Consider the following 21,567-nt stretch of genomic DNA (forward strand, 5'->3'; position numbering starts at 1 on the left):
ATCCCAAGCAGCTCTAATCCTTAAGTAACGGAAGGAGGAGAAATCCATCCATTTGGGGCAGGTGGGTAGTCTGGGGACCTTCAGGGACCAATTTCACTGCAGCTGTAGCCATAGTCTTTGCGGGTTTTATATCAGAGGGAAGGGGAGTGCACACAGCCTTTTCTAGCCACAGACAGGAATCCCTTCAGGCAGTGATTGATGTTCAGCCACAGGAGATGCCACAGTGAGGCACTCCGAGGAGCCAGCCCAGGGAGAGGCCAGCGAGAAGACCAGCGCTTTTCCTGGAAGAACTCATTTCCCTTTCTAGCCCCATTAGGAGAGAGTGTGTTAGAGTAGAAGGAGTTGGACTCTGAGGCCAGGCCAACCTCCTTTCAAATGGCAGCCCTGTCACCCACTCACTGTATGATCTCAGGCAACGTCCATCTGAGCCTCCATTTCCTTGTTTAAGTAAAATAAAATTATCCAGAAAAAGTAAGTCTTTTAGTTTCCCCCCAACCCCCATTCCACAGCTGCTAGTCTCCCCACCCCCTGAATGCATGCATCACAAATAGATAATAGGTAGGTAGATAATAGATACCTATATATAAATATACATATGTATAACTGTGTATATACTAATATACATATATATGCCTATATTGTATCTGTTGGGATACTTTTGGCTATAGGTACAACAACTTACAAATGTATGAATTACTCATCAAGAAGTCTGAAGGTAATAAATGCCTGTTACTTATTGATGTCTAATAGAAATCTCAAATTTAACATGGTTAGAATTGAACTTGGGATTCCTGCCCCCGGAATCTTTTCTTCCTTACTGAACCCTTGGTTGCTCAAGCCCAAATGCTCATTAGAATCACTCTCGATTTCTCTCTTAAACTCACATTTTACATCCATTCCATGGCCCAGTCTGGTCCTGCTTTCCTTAAATCTGGAGGTAGCTCTACTATGACAAGAATGAAACAAGAGTTCAGGGCTCCTCAATTGCCCAGACTTTTTGAATATGTCCACAGAGTCACGTGATTACTTGACTAGAACAGCAAAATTAAGGTATTTTAATTGCAACCACCAAAAACATCAACTCCCTGCATTCCCTGCCCTGGCAGCAGGAGGCATTGGGAAGCCAGGGCAAGAGCTAAAGAGAAGTTAAATTGGGGAATCCATTCATGTTGGGCTTAGTGGCTGTCACCATGGCACTCACAATCTCTTAAGTGCCCAGTGAAGGTACTGCCTGCTGTCCTGGCATGGGAGTGGCTTCCAGGATACTTCTCCTGCCTACACTACTGACTGACCCAATACTGAGACACAAAGGTGAAGGCTCAGAGGTCATGGAGACCAGAACAGAGAGAGGGGAAGAATCTGGACCCTTGATGATAGATACTGCTCCCTTAAATGAACCAACTTTGAAACGCTGCATGCCAATATCTTGTTTGTCAGTCATATATGTGTAGATTGGATATTGTTTACTTGCAGCCAAAAGCATCTCAACATATATGCTGATGCATGTCTAATTAGAGTTCACCTGGAAGGAGAGATGTAAAACTAGTAATGGTAAGGGGAAGGCTTACGTTTTCTGGGTATTTCGATTTTGTCTGAATCTTGCTTATCTTGGATCAGCTTTCACCATTTCAAAAATTAAAAGGCAAAATTTCCAAAGTCAGCAGAACAATTGAGTTTTACATTTCTTTTAAGTGCATGAAATAAATTGAATCTGGCAGGCCTGGCCCTTGCTGAAATCGTCTCAGAGAGGCTGTTGGGACAGTGAAAAAAGAAAGGTTGTTGATGAGTTTGGTTACTAAAGAGTTGGAAGGTGATCTGGGACAGCATTGTAGAGCTCCAGGGACAGTCAGAATTTTTCCTGCCTGTGTTCCCGCCACTGAACAGCTCAGCCAGCCCCGCCTGACGTTTCAAAGGATTTCCAGCAACTTGGCACCAGCTGCACCCTCTTGAAGTTCCTCTGAATGTCTGCTTCAGATGTGTCAGCCTGCCTGCTTTTCTTCAAAGACGGTAGAGAAAATGCTATTGGCGAGCTAAGGGACCTCAAAGATGGTTTTGCCATTTGCTTTACAAGTCTGGAGGTAGGGTTTTTTCCAAAGTCACATGAAGTCAATTGGTGACAGGGTGGGAGTCGCCAGGGATTTCCCTGCCTGCCTGTGTGTGCTCAGTTTGTCCCCGTTACGCTCCTGGTCTGCCCAGGGGTCCTTATCTCCTCCAAGGGGCCTCCCTGGTCCTCCCTGTTAGCACTGGAAGATCCCCTCTGGAAAACGACCTTGACATCCACAGTCTGCGAGTCTGGAGAAGGCTGCATTTTCTAACCCCCTCCCGGAGATTTACAGAGCATGTTAGCAGGTTAAAGACTCTGGAAAGTCTGGCAATAAAGGAATCTATTTTAAGAACAAATTTCCCCCACAACAGCAGCTCTGGAATCTGTCTGCCTTGGGTTCACAACCTCTCTCTCCCACCCCTTAGCTAGGTGGCCCTGGACTAAGGGTAAAATGACTCTGAGCTTCAGTTTTCTCTTCCATAAAATAAGGATTTTAATAGCACCCACCTGAGAGTTGCCACGAGTCCACAGTCTCTTATCAGGGATCAGTGTTTCCAAAATTTAGAAATGTTTAGATTTTAGAAAAGTAATGCGGGATATATGCCATATATGTTATAGCATCTCATCATCAAACACATTGATATGAAACACAGGAATATTCACACTAAGTGGGTTCAACAAGACACTAAAGAGCCTCAGAAAAGGTGAAGGTTTGCTCCCAAATAAGTTTTGGTGCTAGACTTCTGGGAAATTGTTGGTTTTCATAGCTTTTAAAAATAAATTTCAGAATTGCAGGTAAAGAAATGAAAACATGTAATGAAAATAATAGTTACTCTTGCCCTAGCAGGTGTTGCTAAGTGGTTAGAGCATCAGTCTGCATGGAAGGGTCACTGGTTCGATTCCTGGTAAAGGGCAACATACCTGGATTGCAGGTTTGATCCCCAGCCTTGTCGGGTGGCTTCATGAGGCAACCAATCAATGTGTTTTTCACATCAATATTTTTTTCTTTCTTTCTCTATCTCTCCCTCTTTCCCCTCTCCGTTCTTCCACTCTCTCTAAAAATCAATGGGGAAAAAAAAATCCTCTGGTAAGGATTAACAACAACAACAAAAGTTACTCTCTATTAAGCATTTATTTGAACCGGGCAATGTTCCAAGCACCTCACATGGATTAGCTCTTTGAATCCACAGAACAACCCCATGTGGTTAATTTATTGTGTCTCCCCACTAGGCATATGAGCAAACCGGGACGTAGAGGAGCTAAGTAACTTCCTCAAGCAGCAGTGTTGGGATTAAATGAGCTAATGGATATGAGTTGTCTATAACAGTGCCTGGCACACAATCACCACTCCATAAATGTGAGCTATTATGATCTTATTAATAGCATCTTTTCTTTCTTTATCCTCACTCAAGGATAATTTTCCATCGATTTTTAGAGAGAGTGGAAGAGAGAGGGAAAGACAGAGAGGAATATCGATGTGAAAGAAACATATCGATTGGTTGCCTCCTGCATGAGCCCCAACCAGGGCTCGGGCTGGGGAGGAGCCTGCAACTGAGGTACATGCCCTTGACCGGAATCAAATCTAGGACCTTTTGGTCCACAGGCTGACGCTCTATCTGCTGAGCCAAACCGGCTAGAGCTTATATCATCTTTTCAATGGTGGAAAATTATTCTAATTTTACTATAATGAAAATATTCTGTGTGTGGGCGGGGGAGGGGGGTGTTTTTTAAAAAATGAAACTGAATTTCTGAATTGAGCCTAGTTTCTCAATTGGTTTTCTGACTCCTTCTGTGAAACCGGATGCTGATCAGGGCAAAAATGGATATGTCATCTCAAGGTTGACCTCCTTGGGCAAGATGGACAGATACTGGGCAGCCCTGGGGCGGCGGGGGGGGGGGGGGGGGGCGGGGAGGGGGGGGGCACAGCTTTCCAGGAAGAACTTGCTATTCTCCTGTGAAGAGTGCTGTTAGCTGACAGCCTCCAGATACAGCATCTTTGAGATCTATTTCAACTTTCAAGCCAAGACCAAGGTCATCCTGAGCAGCCTGCAGCCAATGACTGAGGACAGTAGGGGTTAAGGGCAGTCTATGTTGTGGGAGCTCCGCATTGACTTGACCAAGACTTTGTCAGAGCTGCACTCCCGCCCGAGGCTCCCTTGAGCAATTTGGCTTCCTCCCATATTTTTCACAAAACATAACACTCCAAAGAGCCTTGATTTAGGGCTCAGCTTACGGGGTAGAAATCCCTTGATCTTTGAGGATGGTTTTTCCTCCAGTCCCAGCAGATAAATAATGATCCATCTTACATGGGAGCAGTAATCCATTCCCCTTCGGCAACAATTGGTCCAGAATGGGCACATGATCCAATGAAAGGTCAGTAGAAGTCAGGGGGTTCACTTTACTAATAAGATACATAGAGCTTCACATGGTGAGAGCCCTTTGCTCATGCCCCTCCCTTCTTTGATCAATATCCCGTATTCACATGATATGTGGCACTGCAGCAGCTGTCACAAGTGTTGAGTCTGAGGCCAAAAGCCAGCTGCTAGAGATGACAGAGCGGAACAATGAGAAGAGCCCGCCAGGGTCCTTGAGAACACCAGGAACCACTGCAACAACTTTGAAGCTGCCAACTTCCAGTCTTTTTGTTGTTCCAATGGAAGTATTTGGACTTTTCCTAGAAGGGAGATGCTTAGAAAATCCTCCCACCTCCAAATTGTCAACACCTGAATATGACACTTACCTCTCCCTTGGTTCATATCCTTCTAAGATTCCCCATTGCTCTTAGGGCAGGGTCCAAACTCCTTGTTATAAAGACCTGCAATCCATCCCTTGCTGGCCCCTGGCATCAACCCTGACCATCCTTACTAAGACCTCAACCAGACTGAACTTCTAGTTCTCACATGTCCTATTTCACCTCTAGATTTTTGCAGTGCTATTTCCTCACCTCTCTTCTTCCCTCATTTCATCTGGCTCTCTCTTCATTTTTCAGATCTCAGCTCAAATGCCTCCTCCAGGAAGCTTTCCTTGATTTCAAGACTGGATTCCGTTAACCCTTGGGACTCCCATTGCACCTTTTGCTTGTCTCTATTAAAACACTTATCAAACTAGATTGTAATTGTCTGTTTTTTCATGACTGGTGAATTTGTCTTTGCTCTCAACTATTCCACTTCCAGCTCTTTTTTTTTTTCTTTTTTTTTTCACCAGTGGCCCTGCTGACCAAGAGCTGCCTTGGGCTCCTGACCAGATGCTTGTCTGTACATTTACAGAAGCAACTGTTCCTATAGACCTCTCCGTGAGCCAGTTCTCTTTTGCAGTTTCATTTCTGTAGCTGGGCACAGTTTGTCCCTCAGTTTGACCAGTGATTCTTCTCTGATCTTCCAAGTCCTCTTACGAGCCTTCACTTCCCCTCTCCTCTCATAATTGTGGGAAGTCTACTTCCTGTAATAAATCCCTTACCCTGTGGGATAGTCATTCACAGTGACACTGCTGCCCTAACCAATACACAGTCCAGGAGCAGACACCACCTCCTGGCTTTGGGGGTGGAGACTGATCCAGGATTTTTGCTGTAACAATGGAAAGCAGAAGCAATCTTTCCCCTCCCATCCACAGTGATTGGTACCGCCATGGGCATATAATCCAGTTCTGGCCAATGAGAGCCTGACCCAGGATTTTTGCTGAAACAATGGAAAACAGAAGCAATCTTTCCACTGGTATTGCTGATACTGCTAAAGATGATCTTGCCACAATATGTAATGGGCCCGCCTGAGAAGAAAGCCAACAGGGAGGAAAGCAGAAGGAAGGGGGAGGCACAGATTCTATGTGACATCACCTGAGCATCTGCATCCAGCTTGTCCTGAAGCTAAACCTATTTCTGGGCTTTTCCTTGTTGTAGCTCAAGTGAGTATGAGTTGGATTTTTGAACCTTCCTATTGAAAGTGTCCTGGTTGCTATGGGTGAACAGTAAACATCTACTGAACAAATGGATCCCAAATTGGCAGTGGCACTTTACTTTATTATTACTTTCTTTTATTTATTCTTTCCTTTTAGAAAAAAAAAAAGAGAAAGAAAAGAATTTAGAGGGTTAGGGTCATATGAAAAGTTTAATCATTTAATCCAAGCTTTTTAAAAAATATATATATTTTATTGATTTTTTACAGAGAGGAAGGAAGAGGGATAGAGAGTTAGAAACATCGATGAGAGAGAAACATCGATCAGCTGCTTCCTGCACACTCCCTACTGGGTATGTGCCCGCAACCAAGGTACATGCCCCTTGACCGGAATCGAACCTGGGACCTTTGAGTCCACAAGCCGACGCTCTATCCACTGAGCCAAACTGGTCAGGGCCAAGCTTTTTTTTTATTACAGATAGGGAAAATGAGGCTCCAAGCGGAGGTGTAATTTACTCAGGGTCGTATGACTAGGTTCTATTAGAATCACAATCAGTGGCCAGGTTGAGAATGTCTACACTGAATCTGCTCATGAGAAAATAGCAGACAAATCCAAACTGAGAAACAGTGTTGTTTAAAAAAAACAAAAAAAGACAAAGGGTGGTGGGGGAGGGGGACGTATGATTCAAACATGTTAATGTCATAAAAGACAAAAAAGGCTGTAAAATATTCCAGATTATAGGAGACTAAAGAGACATGACAACTAAATGCAGTGTCTGACCCTAAACTGGATCTTGTACCTGAGGGGAAAAAACTTAAGGACATTATTGGATCAATTAACAAAATTGGAATACCATGGTAGAAACGATAGATTAAATAATTTTATCAGTGTTAAAGGTACTGAGGTTGGCAACTCTACTGGGGGCATGTAAGGTAATATTCCTATTCTTAGTGAATACATACTGAACTATGTAATAGTAAGGAGACATGGTATATGTAACTTATGCACAAATTGTTCAAAATTAAACACACAGAATGATAACATAAAATAAAATATTAACTATAGATACATCTGGTGAAGGGTATATAGGTGGGGTTTTTTTTGTCCTCTTTTATTTGTCCAACTTTTCTGTAAGTTTGATATCAACAAATAAAACATTTAAAAAACAAAGGTAAAGATGTTAGAGACCAGACTCTTAGGGCAGCCCTCTTACCCTGTGGGTTGTAAATGATTGCACAGGGCTTCGGGCAACTTTCTGACTTACAAGGGAGTTTACAAAACTCAATCCATGGTCGTAGGGTCCTGGTGAATTATTAATGTTTATCATGTGCCCGAGCTTCATAATAGAACATTCAGAGTGCAGAGTAGAAGAGGCCTGAGAAGCTGCAGAACGAGAAAAATTCCCGAGAAGTGCTAGCCTTTTTTGTTCTGCCCGCTCTGCCTTCAACTGTTACAGTCTGGAGTGGGTCCATTAGGGTGCTTTGGGCTGCAGGTAACTGGGTACTCATTTAAGAGGGCCTTAAGTGACTAGGACACTTACTATCTCAGGTAAAAAACAAACAAACAAAAAAAAACAATAGGTAGGCTTTCTCAGATATTTTAACATCTTAATATTCATTTCTCAAGGATTCCTTGGCCTTTCCCTCATGGTCTCAAAATGACTGCTGTAGCTCCAAATGTCACATTCTAAAACAACAGTGTCCAAAGGGTGGGAGAATGCGTGTGCAACAGAAAAGGGCTTGGGAGAGAAATCTTCTCTTTCTTTGAACAGGGAGGAAAATGCTTCCCAGAAGTCCTTAGCCGACTACCCCAGCTACCTAATTGGCCAGGACTGGATCCCATGTTACCCCAACAAGAAGACAAAGGGAGACAAGCTTGCCATGTCTGACTTAAACAATCAGATTTCACTCCTTGGGCCTGGCGTAATTGTTCCTTACCACCCAAAATTAGGTTCCATGGGCACGGAAAAGGGGGATTAAGCAATCAACAGAGTCTGCTTTATGGCTCTGGTGTTCTCTTGAGTGGGGACCTTGGTTCTCCTTTTGTGATCTGGACTAAAGACTCAAAAAGGGTGCCAAGAAGCCCAGAGCCCCTGAGGTTTATGGCCTAGACCAGGTACTGTATGCTGGACATCAGTTGTCCTTGCCTGTCCAGCATTCATTCCCCCTGTTTCTCACAGCACCCAGTATATAATAGGGGAACTTCACCTCACCAACTTTCAGTCCCTGAAGTTCAGGTGAGGCTGTTCCTACTCCAACAGGTATGTGACCAGGCCAATCAGAGCATTGCCTTCCTTGAGTGACAGTTGATTGGTTCCGAGATGGCCGATGACTTAAGTTAGTTCAATCAAAGTAAATGCTAGAACTTCAGCAGAGTTTCCAGGAAACAATTCTTTCCCACCAGACTTGTACAGTAGTCCCCTCTTATCTGCGGTTTGCTTTCCACAGTTTCAGTTACCTGTGGCCAACTGTGGCCCAAAAATATTAAATGGAAATTTCCAGAAAAACACTTTCTCAGTTTTAAATTGTGTACCATTCTGAGAGTCATATAAAATCTGGTGCCATCCATAAACCACTTCCTTTAAGTGCAAAGGTATGCACGTGGAGGAAAAAGCAGAGTGTGTATAGGGTTCGGGATAATCCAAGCTTTCAGGCATCCACTGAGAGTCTTGGAAAATATTCCCCGTGGATAAGAGGGAACTACTGTACCTGGTAGGATGCAGGTCTGGAGCTACTGGTTGCCATCTTGTCAAGTGGAGACTGAGAATGGAGCCAACTCACTGAAGAGCAAAGCCAGGAGATGGCAAGACAGTGTCTGGCAACCTCATTTGGGTTCATGGATCCAGCCAGGCCTACAGCCCGACAGAACTCTTCAGTCATTTAAGTCACGGCTGGGGTGTTCAGTTGCTAGAGCCAATAAATTACCCTTTTTGCATAAACCAGTTTCAAATGAGTTTTCTGTCATTTACAAATAAAAGAATCCCAAGTTTCTCAACTTTTGGAGAAGCATGTTTGAAAGGAAAATTCCCAGGTCTGGTCCCAAAAGATTGTGATTGAGTCACCTGGGCTCCTCCAGGAACCTGTCCCTCCAGGTCCCCCAGTTTAGATGTCTTGCTTACCCCAACCTGAGACTCTGCGACTTTGCGGGGAAAAAGTGCCAGTTAATTGCGCCTGGAGGTAAAAGAAACTCAGACCTTTCTAACACAAAGTCCCAGCTAGCTGCTTGGCAAGGACCAAGGGAAATACCTTTCATTCTTTCTTAATGACTGAGTTGAGGAAATGAAAGCAGTTCATTTCTCAATCGAGTACTGAGTACCGGGCAAGGTAACGTTAAACTTTGGTAACTCTCCTTGCTCCACGATGTTTCTAAAGCAACTTGTAATACTTAGGCAAGAACTGTTTTCTAGCCACACCCAGAGGCTGTAAATCCTGTGGCTTTGAAGGGTCAGGTAGGGAGGCAATATATAGGAAGTAGTCCTGCCTGTGCGGAACAGCAGAGCCCAGGACGTCTCAGCCTAAAAATGACATTTAAAACTATGTATACACTGCCATGGAACCAGGGGTACACTTAAAGTCATCAGGCTCTTGTTACTCTTTTTCATCTCCACACTGCTATCCTCTGAGGTGGCTTCACTCTGGGAGAATGTGGGCCCCCAAGCCAACATTCTGAAGTTTAGGGACCATAGCAGAAAAATGTCTCTTTCTCAATTGTTCCAACAGAAATCCAGGGAGAAGTTGTCCTTGGCCTGCTTGGAGTCACATGGCAATCTCTGAAGCAATCACAGTAGTTGAAGAGTCATGGTGGTGTGGTTGGTCAGATCTGAGTCACATGTCCATCCCTGGAGTTGGGATGGGGTCAGTACCACTTTAACTACATAGAAAGAGACCAGAGAATGGAGAGGATAGTTTCCTCTCTTAGCTCGGGCTGGCCCAGAAGAAGACCCCAAAACAAGGACTTGAGATACAAGTAGATTATTTGGGTGCTGATCCCAGGCAGCACCATTAGGGACTTGAGGGAATGAGACAGGAAAGGGAAGGCAGTGAACAGAGGGTGTGTGATGGAGTAAGTGACCACTGCAGACCATTGGAGCTAACTCCCATCAGGGAACTCCGGGAGCCAGTGTAGAACAGGCACCTCAGAGTTATCCCATCTTAGGGTTGGAGTACTGAGGGATTTATCTACCAATTCCTGTCAGTCGTCTTACTCTCCGAAGTGTTTTTGCCCATAAATTCCAGCATGCAACAACAAAATGCTCTCTGGTAACCTAAGAAAGTCCTCAAAGAGATAAAGGTTGGCCCAGTGTGCATTGAAGGTTATGACCATGGCCAGGGCACTGAGAGCATCTTCTATATTCCCCAAAAGAAAACTGGGGCTCTGTAATCAGAAAAAGGCACTGATGTTAGGCAGGCCAAACAAACAGTTGTTCATCTAGGGAGTCAACTGGGTGGCCCACTTACTCTGAGTCCATCAACCAAGCATTGGCAGAGGAACATTCAGAAACTTGAGCTGCAATCTTGTGCGGGCATTTCTAGCGTTGTAACTTTGGGGTAGTCCTTTGTCCTCTCCAAACTTTGGCTTCCTCACCTGTAAGATGGGGATCATAACTCTTATCTGCCCCTAAGTGTTGTGAGAATTAAATGAACAAAGAGTGTCAAGCATCGGGTACACAGCAGCAACTCAATAAATGGTAGCTGTGGCAGATACTGCCAGTTACCCATCCCTCCAATCCATTTTCTTCTTTATGAGTAATAGAAACCCCAAGTTTACCTGGGCACATGGGCACCCAGAATAAAGACTACATTTCCCAGCCTCCCTTGACACTAGGTGTGACCATGTGACTATCGTCTGACCAATGGGGTTGTCAGGGTTAGCCAGCTGGCTTCTCCCAGTGGGTCAGACACAGAGATTCTGGCCACTCTCCCCATCACCCTTACACAGAACAGTATACCTCTTTCTCACTCTCCAACCTTCTCCATACCACCTCACTTAACTCCTTTATGTCTTGGGCAACTTTGTAGAAAAGTATCCTTGCCTTCCACCCTCCTTAGAACACATAACACATTAATAGCTTTAACCTGAGTTTTTTAATCTTGGCACCAGGGACATCTGGGGCCAGATAAATTCTCTACAGTGGGGTCCATCCTGTGCACTGTAGGATATTTAGCAGTAGCTCTGGCCTCTACTCACTAAAAGACAGTAGCACCCTCCTTTCACTCCCAGCTCCCAGTTCTAACAGCCAAAAATGTCTAGACCAGTGGTTCCCAACTTTTTCTTGGCCATGCCCCACCTAAACATCTCTAAAATCCTGATGCCCCCTGTGACATGTAATTCTTATTATTCAAAAAGTGAGCTCCTATTCACGTGGAGGAAGCCTAAACAGCCATTAACTTGGTCTAAAGAAGCTTCCAAAGAACATGGCATCCATGAAAGAAAAAAATAAAAGAACGAAAGGACAGCTGAAGTACTGAGGAAGAAATCACTAAGAAAATTGTTTAAAAAATAATAATAATATGAAGTGATATGAAAAATAGCAAATAAAGTTTCAAAACATATAATAGAGAACTGAAATGCATAAATGTCACAATATATATTTATACACTGTATATGAGGACCCTATAACCATAAGAAATGCAAAAAATTCACTGTTGCTGAACCGGTTTGGCTCAGTTCGATTCCGGTCAAGGGCATGTGCCTTGGTTGCGGGCATATCCCCACTGGGGGGCGTGCAGGAGGCAGCTGATCGATCTCTCTCATCGATGTTTCTGGCTCTCTATCCCTCTCCCTTCTTCTCTGTAAAAAATCAATAAAATATATTTTTTTTAAAAATTCACTGTTAATAACTCATTCTCGAATTGCCCCCTTAAAAATCAAATTTCCTCCCATGGGAGGTGTGCTCCACGCTGGGAACACTGGTCCAGACATTGCCACATGTCCTCTGAGGGACAAAATCACCCCCAGTTGGGAACCATTGTTAATTCATGCTACGATCTACTGAGGTTGGTAATATCGTCATTTCACAGATGAGGAAATCAGGGCTGTGCAAGTAGGAGAACTTGCCCAGATGGTAAAGGGCAAAATCAGGGATTAGAATTAATCTCCCAAACTGGTCATTCCCAATTTGTTTAGCTGATAAAGTCCACTGGGGCCCCGTGAACAAAGGCCCCAGCCTCACCACTGACGCAAACATTGGGATGTAAGAATCATTCCCATTTTAAAGAAGAAACGGAGGCACAAAGAGATTAAATGACTTGCCCAATAGGAGGGGAGAAGAGTGTTATCACGTGCCTGAACCCATTACAGGCAAGTGAATGTTTTGGAGTTATGGCGACTATGTGTGTGTGCGCGTGCGCGCGTGCGTGTGTGAGTGTGTGTACCTGTGTGTGTGTGTGCGTGTGCGTGTGTACCTGTGTGTGTGCGTGTGCGTGTGTGTGTGTGTGTGTGTACCTGTGTGTGTGTGTGTGTGCGCACGCGCGCGCTCAGACAGATACAAACGTGTGTATACTCACTTTGACACAGAAACATTGGGGTTGGGGAGAGGCCCAACCTTTCCCTTAAACGCATGGCCTTCCAATGCACTCCTTCCCCCCAGCTAAGGTTCTGTGAACAAGAAAGAAGGGGCAGGACAGTTACTAGATAAACAAACACCAGGGTCTGCTTCAGACTTCTTTCATTTTACAGATGAGAGAGGTCCCACCAGAAGTTAATTGGCAGGACCAGACCTTGAGCCCACTGTCTGAGCCAACAGACTCTCCACACTGTTACAACTAGGAACTGCATGTCTGCTGAAGGCTGTGTCTTGGGAATCAGCTATCAGCCTCTGGCCACACAGCCACACAGGAGCCCCCCATCCCCCACCCTCAACCTGGGGAATCTACACAGAATCCACCTGTTTGAAGAACAGGAGGTGACACTCTGGTCACTAAGGGATTCGTTGTCAAAGCCAAACCCTGTGAGTCACTCTCTGTGGTTCCAGGGAAAAAGGACTCCCAGACAGGGGCCCATCCCAGAATGAATAAAACCTTGACCCAAGACCTAGGCTTCCTGGGAAACCAGCTGTCCCCTGGGGAGGGACGGGGGGAAGAGGGTTACCTTAAATTGAGATCTCTTTGGATAAAACTGTTTTCTTATTCAATCATTCATCAACTATACTTAAGGTTTTTATTTCTTCAATCAACAAATATTTATTGGGAGGGGCAAGGAAGCTCACTTCTGACTATACTTTTTAAATTATATATACTCACTATTACAAAGAGCACCTGCTGCTTTTGTTAAGCTTCATTTTAAATTAATTTTTAATAATGACTGATACATAGGCACATTCTTCTTCTAACCACCATGATGCAAGGTAACTTACACCATGATGCATAGGTGGTATCTTTCCAGACTGTATTTGTGTGTTTCCATATGGACACATTGAAAAGCTATACAATTGTTTTGTGTGTGTTTGTATATATGCTTTCATAAATCTGTTTGTAATTTTTTAAAATACATTTTTATTTCAGAATGGAAGGGAGAAGGAGAGATAGAAACATCAATGACAAGAGAGAACCACTGATCAGCCGCCTCCCACACACCCCTCTCCCCCACCAGGGACTGAGCCGCAACCCCAGGCACATACCCCCAACCAGAATGGAACCCGGGACCCCTCAGTCCACAGGCCGATGCTCCATCCACTGAGCCAAATCAGCTAGGGCTCGTTTGTAATTTTTTAAAAAGAAATTAAAATTGAATTCATTGAGGCGCTATTATGTGCCAGGCATGTCTAGGTACTAGAGATACAGCAGTTAACAAGGTACAACTACTCCTTGACTTTAACGGGAGATACGACCAAACAAAAGATCATTATGATACAATCCAGTAAGTGTAACAAAAATAGAGGAAAAGGGGCTGTGTGAGATTCCAAAAAGGATACCCACCCCAGCCCGTGGTCAAGGAGTATTAGTTAGGTTTCTTTAGGTTGTAAGTGACAGAATGCCCACCAAATAAATAAAGAAGGATAGGGGGGTGAATGATTTATGAGAAATCATGTAAAACTGCCTTCGGGCATGACTGAATCCAGAAGCTCAAATGATGTCAAAGAGTATTTGTCTCTTCTCTTCTCGTCTCTTCTCATCTACCTATCGATCTATCGATTTATCTTTCAGCTCTGCTTTCCTCTGTTTTGGATTTCCTTTCAGAAGGCTTTTTGTACATAGTGGCAAAGATGGCCAGCAGCCACTCGAAGTTTGCTTTGTTTTTGTAACTGGTAACCCCAGTGGTAAGGGAGATCCTCTTTCCCAACAATTCCAACCAAAGCCCCAGGAGTGAGTCTCATCGGCCTCTCTGGAATCCACAAAACAATCGCTGTGGCCAGGAGAATGGAATATGCTGATTGGCCAAGCTCACCTATGAAGCCAGGAGCCCATCCCTGAACCCCATGGATGAGAGTGGGGGAGGGAGTGGTTCCCCAAAGGAAAACTGAGATGCTCTTTTCTGATCCAGAGGAAATAAGAGTTGCACCCGCCAGGTAAAGGATCCCCACTGGAGAAAGCTTCCTGGAGAAGTTGACCTCGAAGTGGAAACTCAAGGATGAACTGGGCTATGCCAGGTGACAGGGAGAGCGTGAGTAGAAAGGGTGCTCCCAGCAGAGAGAACAGCATGTACAAAGGTCTGGAGAGCACTGCTTGTTCCAGAAAATGCAAGTGATTTACTCTAATGACTGGGTCCTGTAGAAGGAGGGAGAAGAAGTATTGAGGTCAGAGAGCAAGTCAGAATGCCTTAGGGAACTGTGATTTTATCCAACTCTTCTCCCTTGGGATCTACTCCCTTGGGATCATGACTCAGTCATGGGGTTTTCACACCCTCATACTTAAAGCTTGGCACAGTTTCCCCATTTCAGCGAATGTGTCATTCATCAGCAGATTAGGTCACACCACTGATCCACACTGTGGGTCAGCTGATCATCATATAATTTGACCACTATTCTCCCTTAATTTCACAAGGCAAAGGAATTCCAACTTAAAAACCAAGGGAACATTAATACATGTGACACAGCCGGTGCATAGCCCACAAGTGTTCACGCAAGTTTTGTTCATTTGAAAAGAGGAGAATCACATTATATCTAGGTCTACAGCCATCTTTGATTGAGTTTGGCCTCTCTCCGGGGGAGCAGAGTTCCCTTTCATCCTCAGAACTCTGTGAGGGAATTGCGTTTGCTGTCCCCATTTCACAGATGAGAACTGAGGCCAAGAACTCCGCTGTGGCCCGCATCTCACATGCATGATTTCTTTTAAAGCCTCACAACAGTGCCTTCCCACTTCAGATAAGGGAAACTAAGGCCCAGAGAGTTGAAACAACTTGCCAGAGTCACACAGCAAAAGTAAGGCTTGGGGGAGGCTCAGACATGGCTGATGAGATTGGAAAAAAAATGGTACAGCCACTTTGGAATACAGTCTGGCAGTTCCTCAAAAGGTTAAACAGCATTACCATGTGACTCAGCAATTCCACTCCCAGGCATATGGAAAACATATATCCACACAAAAACATGTACACTAGGTTTATAGCAACATCATCTGTTATAGTCAAACACAGAAACAACCCAAATGTTCAACAAGTGACGGATGGATAAATAAAATGTGGTCTATCCATACAATGGAATATTATTCAGCAATAAAAAAGAGTGAAGTAGTGACACATGCTACAACATGGATGAACCCTGAAAACATGCTAAGCGAAAGACAGACCTAAAGAAGCACATATGATATAAACATATTTATAGGAAATGTCCAGACTAGGCAAATCTATAGAGACAGCAGATTAGTGATTAGCAAGGGCTGCAAGGAAAGAGATTGGGGGGTTTTTAAGTGGCTAATAATAGGTACAAGGCTTCTCTTAAGGGTGATGTAATGTCCTACAATTAGTGGTGGAGATGGCTGCACGACTGTGAATATATATGAAAAGCCACTGAATTGAATATTTTAAATGGGTGAATTAAATGGTATATGAATTTTATATCTCAATAAAGCTGTTAAAATAAAAAGAAAAGAAAGAGAAAAACAAAGGAGAAAAAAGAAAAGTAAGGAGATGGGCTGTGACTATGACCTAAACTTTAACCAATGTTTGAACATCTATTGCTAGTATGTGCCTAACTAGTCTGAGCCAAGAAAAAAGGGCAGGTGGTTGCGGGGAGAGAGAGAATATATTAGTTCATATAGTGGAAAAGTCTATGGGTGTTTCAGGTCTGGCTGGATCCAGGGGCTCAGTTGTGCTCAGTCTCTTAGCTCAAATTTGCCTCTCCTGCCTTCCTTCTCAAGTAAATGACAGAGGGACTTGGCAGTTCTTACCATCCCAGCCATCCTAAGGAGTACTTTCTTCTGCATGATTTTTAAAAAATATATATTTGTATTGATTTCAGAGAGGAAGGGAGAGGGAGAAAGAGAGAGAAACATCAGTGATGAAATGCCCCCTATTGGGGATCAAGCCCACAACTTAGGCATATATGCCCTTGACCGGAATCAAACCTGGGACCCTTCAGTCCGCAGGCCGATGTTCTATCCATTGAGCCAAACCGGCTAGGACTCTTCTGCATGATTTAAGTAAAGGGTTGAGGGAGGTTTCTCACTGATCTGGTTGAGGTCACTATTGAATTAATCACTATGGCCGGCACAATCTGTGGCTCTGGTGGGCCAGGACTGGGTGACATGATTCACCCTAGAGCCAGGGAGTGTGGTCAGCTCTACTCAAATCATATGGTCTGTTGGGGGGCAAGTGCATCCCCCCCAAAAAACTGGGATTCTGGGTAGGTGTGAGCCACAGAGGCCCCTAGTATTGGGGGATTGTGGAACCACTGCTCAGGTTTGACTCCTGCTTCCTCCATGGCCAGTTCTGTGACCTTGACAAAGTACTTAATCCTTCCAGGCCTCAGTGCCTTCATCTGTAAAATGGAGCGAGTAATAGTATGTCCCTTATAGGGTTGCTCTAGGACTTAAATGAGATGCCTCCAGTAAAGGACTTAGAAGGGAGTCTGGCACATATTTGTTACCTAGCATCATCACACACATGCTATAGGGCCATTGGCAGTTACCCAGGCCACTTGCAGGACAGTAGGAAAGCGGGTGATGAAAACATCAATTGTTGGTCAAAAAGGAGTTTGGAGGCACCTGTTAGGAAAGGGTAAGAGAAGCCCTGGGACTTCCTGAGTGACTGGATCAGGCTGTCCACGGTGCCTCGACTTCCCCAGCACAGCATCCGTCGTACTGTGCTGTGACTGCTCGGCCCCATCAGACTTGGAGCTCCCTCTTGACTCTTAGTGGTTATGGACTCTGAAGTTCCTGCAATTTTAGAAGAAGAATCCAAAATTCCAAATATGAAATAGGAAGAAAGTGGGTATTTACTGACAATGCAAATAGTAACTCATCTCAAATTGTTGGACACTTGGAGCATCGGGACCATTTCTTTTGAGCTCTCTTTGGGCAATTGACACAGCGATGCTTCCTGTTTGTATCTTGGCTGCCCCTCAGTCACCCCGGAACATTCTAGAACCCCTAATACCTCCCAGTACTGGTAACTCTGCCTTTGGGTCCAATAAAGATTTTCAATAAATGTCTGTTGGATGACTAACTGGTCAAATAGCTACACCCCAGATTAGTGTTCACAATGGACAGCCCACACCTACATAGTTAAGAGCCAGAGCCTACTGCTTTTTTTCCCTTTAAATAATGAAGACGGTTCTGAGAAATCTCCTCTCCTTAAAGGCAAAGATCCTGCCCAACTGATTGTGGGGCCTCTGAAATGAGACTGACCTGGGTTAGTTTTTGGTTCTGGGCTCTGCCCTTCTCTGAGCCTCGGTTTCCTCCTCCATGCAATGGGAATACTTGAGAGAAATAAATGGGAATCGTCTCAAACATGTAAGTGACTGACTGCACACAATGCCTAGGATGTGTGTCTAAAACACGAACTTCTGTTATTTTTCACTTTTGCTTACCCCAGAAGCAACCACAATTAAAGGTTGTGAAATAGTTTTAAATCTATAGAAATGTTGCAAGAATAAGTCAGAGAATTCCAGTATGCCCTTTGCCCAGATTCACCAATTTTTAATATTTTACCACGTTTTAGCATCCTCTCTTTATGTGAATATATATTCATTATTATTAATATTTATTTTTCTGAATAATTTGAGAAGAGATTGCACACACCATCCCCCATTTGTCCCTTAATATTTCAGCATATATTTCCTAAGAACAGGATGTTATTTTATGTAACTACACCACAGTTGCCAAATACAGGAAATTTACCTTGATACAATGCTTTAATCTACTTTCCACATTCTAATTTTGTCAATTGTTGCAACAATGTCCTTTACAGCACTTTTCCCTTCTAATACAGGGTCCAGTTCAAGGTCATGTTTTGCATCTAGTTACTATGTCTCTTTAGTTTTCTTTAATCTGGGATGATTCCTCGCTTTTCTTTGTTTTTATGACATTAACATTGCAGGGATCTGTTCCCTGCAACTTCTCTGACCTCTCTGGCTCTCCTCTCTCCTCTGGCTGGAATGTTCTTTCCTCACATCCTCACTTGGCCCACTCCCCCTTCTTCTTCAAGTCTTTACTTAAATGTCGCCTTCTCAGGAAGGCATTCCCTGAACATGCTGCTAAAATGTGCAAACTCCTGACATGTCTTACACTCCATATCCCCATCTCTGCTTAATTAGATGGCATTCATCACCATCTAATATGCTATATATTTACTTGTTTATTTATTGTCCATCTCTCTTCACTAAGAAGTCAGCTCCAGGACACCTGTCTGTTTTCTGCACAGAAGCATCTCCAGTACCATGCCTGGTCGGTGCTCAGTTATTGAATGAATGAGTGAATGAATGAATATAGTATCTTTGAACCAATCATGACCCTCACCTAGAGCTACATATAGTGAGTGCCAAAGAGTGTTTGAATGAATGAAATAAAGATGAACACCACCACCCCCACTTGTGTTGATCAAGAATATGAGTCTGCTGTTCACGGTGAGTTATTGACATTTCCTGTCCAGGAACTGGTTACGTGGTCAGTCAGGTTGACTGCGCCAGACTGGGCCCACATGTGGTCATCAGGCCACATCACGGGGGGAGGGAGCTCTGTGGACACAAGACTGAACCCGGATGTGGTGATCAGGCTGCATCACAGGGGGAAGGGTAGGGGAATTTTGTGGGTGCCACTTGGAGCATTTGGAGCAGAAGCTGGTGCCTGTACCTCAAGAGGAAACAGAAACTGTGGTGGCTGGCAAGGGAAGAGGCCCGTTTGCGTCCTTCAGCCCTTCAGCCACTGCTGGCTTCCAATAGACCACAGATACTTTTTGGAGGAAACTTTCTATTTCTATATTCGTACATACAGAAAAGTACACAGCTCAATAAATGACAGCTCAATAAATTTTCACAAAGGCAGCACGCCAGGGTAACCAGCCCCCAGATCAAAGAACAGAATGATGCCAGTCACCTAGCAGCCCCCTCCCAGTCTCTACCACCACCCTCAATGGTAACCACTACCCTGATTCCCAGCACTAAAGATTATTTCCTGTTTGTGAACTTCGTGTACTCACACGGCAGTAATTCTTTCATGTATGACTTCTCTGCACAACATTGTTTGCAGCAACAGCCTTTTGACCCTGCCTCTTCCTCCACAAGCTCAGAGTGGGAACAGGAACTTAACAATAACTCATTTTGCTTGGCTGGTTTCAATGTGCCAGCCGTTCCTTAGAGCCTCCAAACCGCTTTGTGGGCTGGGCCTGTTATTGCTCCCATTTCACAGATGAGGGGACTGAGGTGCAGAGAGGTTATAAACAGTTTGCCCTGCTAGGAAGCAGAAGATTGTATATTTGACCCCAGATCTGTTTGATCTCTGAACTCATTTTCTTATCCACCATACACATTTCTTAACAATAAAATAACCATTTATTGAGCATCCATTTGGGCTGGACATTACTCTTGAGCTTTATGTTCATCATCTTATTTGATTTTCCCAGTCCTTATATGAGCAATATACCTTTATCCATGCTTGACAGATGACTCAGAGAGGTTAAGTAATTTATCCAAGGTCACACAACCTAGGAGGCATGAAAATAAAGATTAAAACCCTACTACATTGACTCCAAAGTCCAATGTAGGGTGGAATCAGCATTTAAGTGCATCTTTCAAGTATACCTGCAGGGCTTTCCAAAGAAGAGGTGACAACAATAGCAGGGATCTATTGTAGAGCTACTTTGAGTCAGAAGCTTTGGCCAAAGATTACAAATGATTCCCCCCCAAAATCTGTTCCTGCCTCCTCTCTCCTAGTAAGAGAACGCTTGAGTTTAGCTGGACAGACGGCTTCCCACAGCTTTACCACATTTCCCAGGCTTCTTTGCAACCAGCTGGAGTCACGTGACTAAGTTATAGCCAATGAAAAGCTCTTCCCCGACACATCCACAGGCCTGCCCTTCACAAGGAGTGGGCAATGCTCTTCCTTTCACTGTTCCCTTCCTGTTGGCTGAAATAACAGGCATGGTATTGGGGAGCCATCCTGGACCATGTGGACAGGGATGTCTCTGTAGCGATGGAGAAGCCAGGATGGCATGGCTCCACAGGGTGGGGTCCCGGGCTCCTTCCATATAGTTACTCCTCCATCCCTAGAGAAGGCTGAGGAGGGCGGGTTCACCTTCCCCTGTGAAGAGCCCTTCACCAATGACTGACAGGAGTTGGTGGATAAATACCTCTACTTCTTTGGACAATTCTGAGATATGTTTTACTTTGTGTCCTGGAGTTCCAGGGTGGGGTTGGGCTTCAGTTGCCCAGAGTGATAACCTACTCGGTAACTCACCTTATACTGGCTTCTTTCCCTTCCCTGTCTCACTTCCAGATCCTCCCACCAGTACTTCCCGGCAAGCATTCTTTGAAAATATTTGCTTCATAATTATATTTTCCTCAACCTACTTTTCAGCTGGTAAACAGTGCAAGCGGTGACCTACTGGTGTGCACAACAGAAAGGGTCCCAAGGCGAGAAACCCCCTTGGCTGGCCCTGGGACCACTCAGGGATCCACCCTCCTGCCCATTTTCATCCATTTTCCCCTGAACCCATTCATTCCAAGGCTCCAGCCAGCTCCCCTGCCTATGGCAGGAGTTAGTCCCATTCCTTCTTCAAGATGTGTTTCATCGCTGAAACCGGTCTGGCTCAGTGGATAGAGTGTCGGCCTGTGGACTGAAGGGTCCCAGGTTCGATTCCGGTCAAGGGCATGTGCCTAGGTTGTGGGCACATCCTCAGTAGGAGATGCGCAGGAGGCAGCTGATTGATGTTTCTCTCTCATCGATGTTTCTAACTCTCTGTCCCTCTCCCTTCCTCTCTGTAAAAAATCAATAAAATATATTTAAAAAAAAAAAAAGAGGTGTTTCATCTGTGAGGCCTCCAGTTCTGTCCTGCCTGTGATAAGACATTCCACGTCATCTTTCTGTCCCTGACCTTTATAAGAACAGTACTTATCCAGGGCCTCTGACGTTACTCCTTGGGGATAAAAGCAGTGGGGACAGGAAGATAGAGAAATGAAAAAACAAAACAAGAAAAATGGAGGCACAGAGAGGTAAAGTAACTAGCCTCAAGCCGCTCAGGAGTGGCAGAGCGCAGAACCTCAGAAA

The sequence above is a fragment of the Myotis myotis genome, unplaced genomic scaffold (genome assembly GCF_014108235.1).
Source record: "Myotis myotis isolate mMyoMyo1 unplaced genomic scaffold, mMyoMyo1.p scaffold_m19_p_9, whole genome shotgun sequence".
Classification (NCBI taxonomy): Eukaryota; Metazoa; Chordata; class Mammalia; order Chiroptera; family Vespertilionidae; genus Myotis; species Myotis myotis.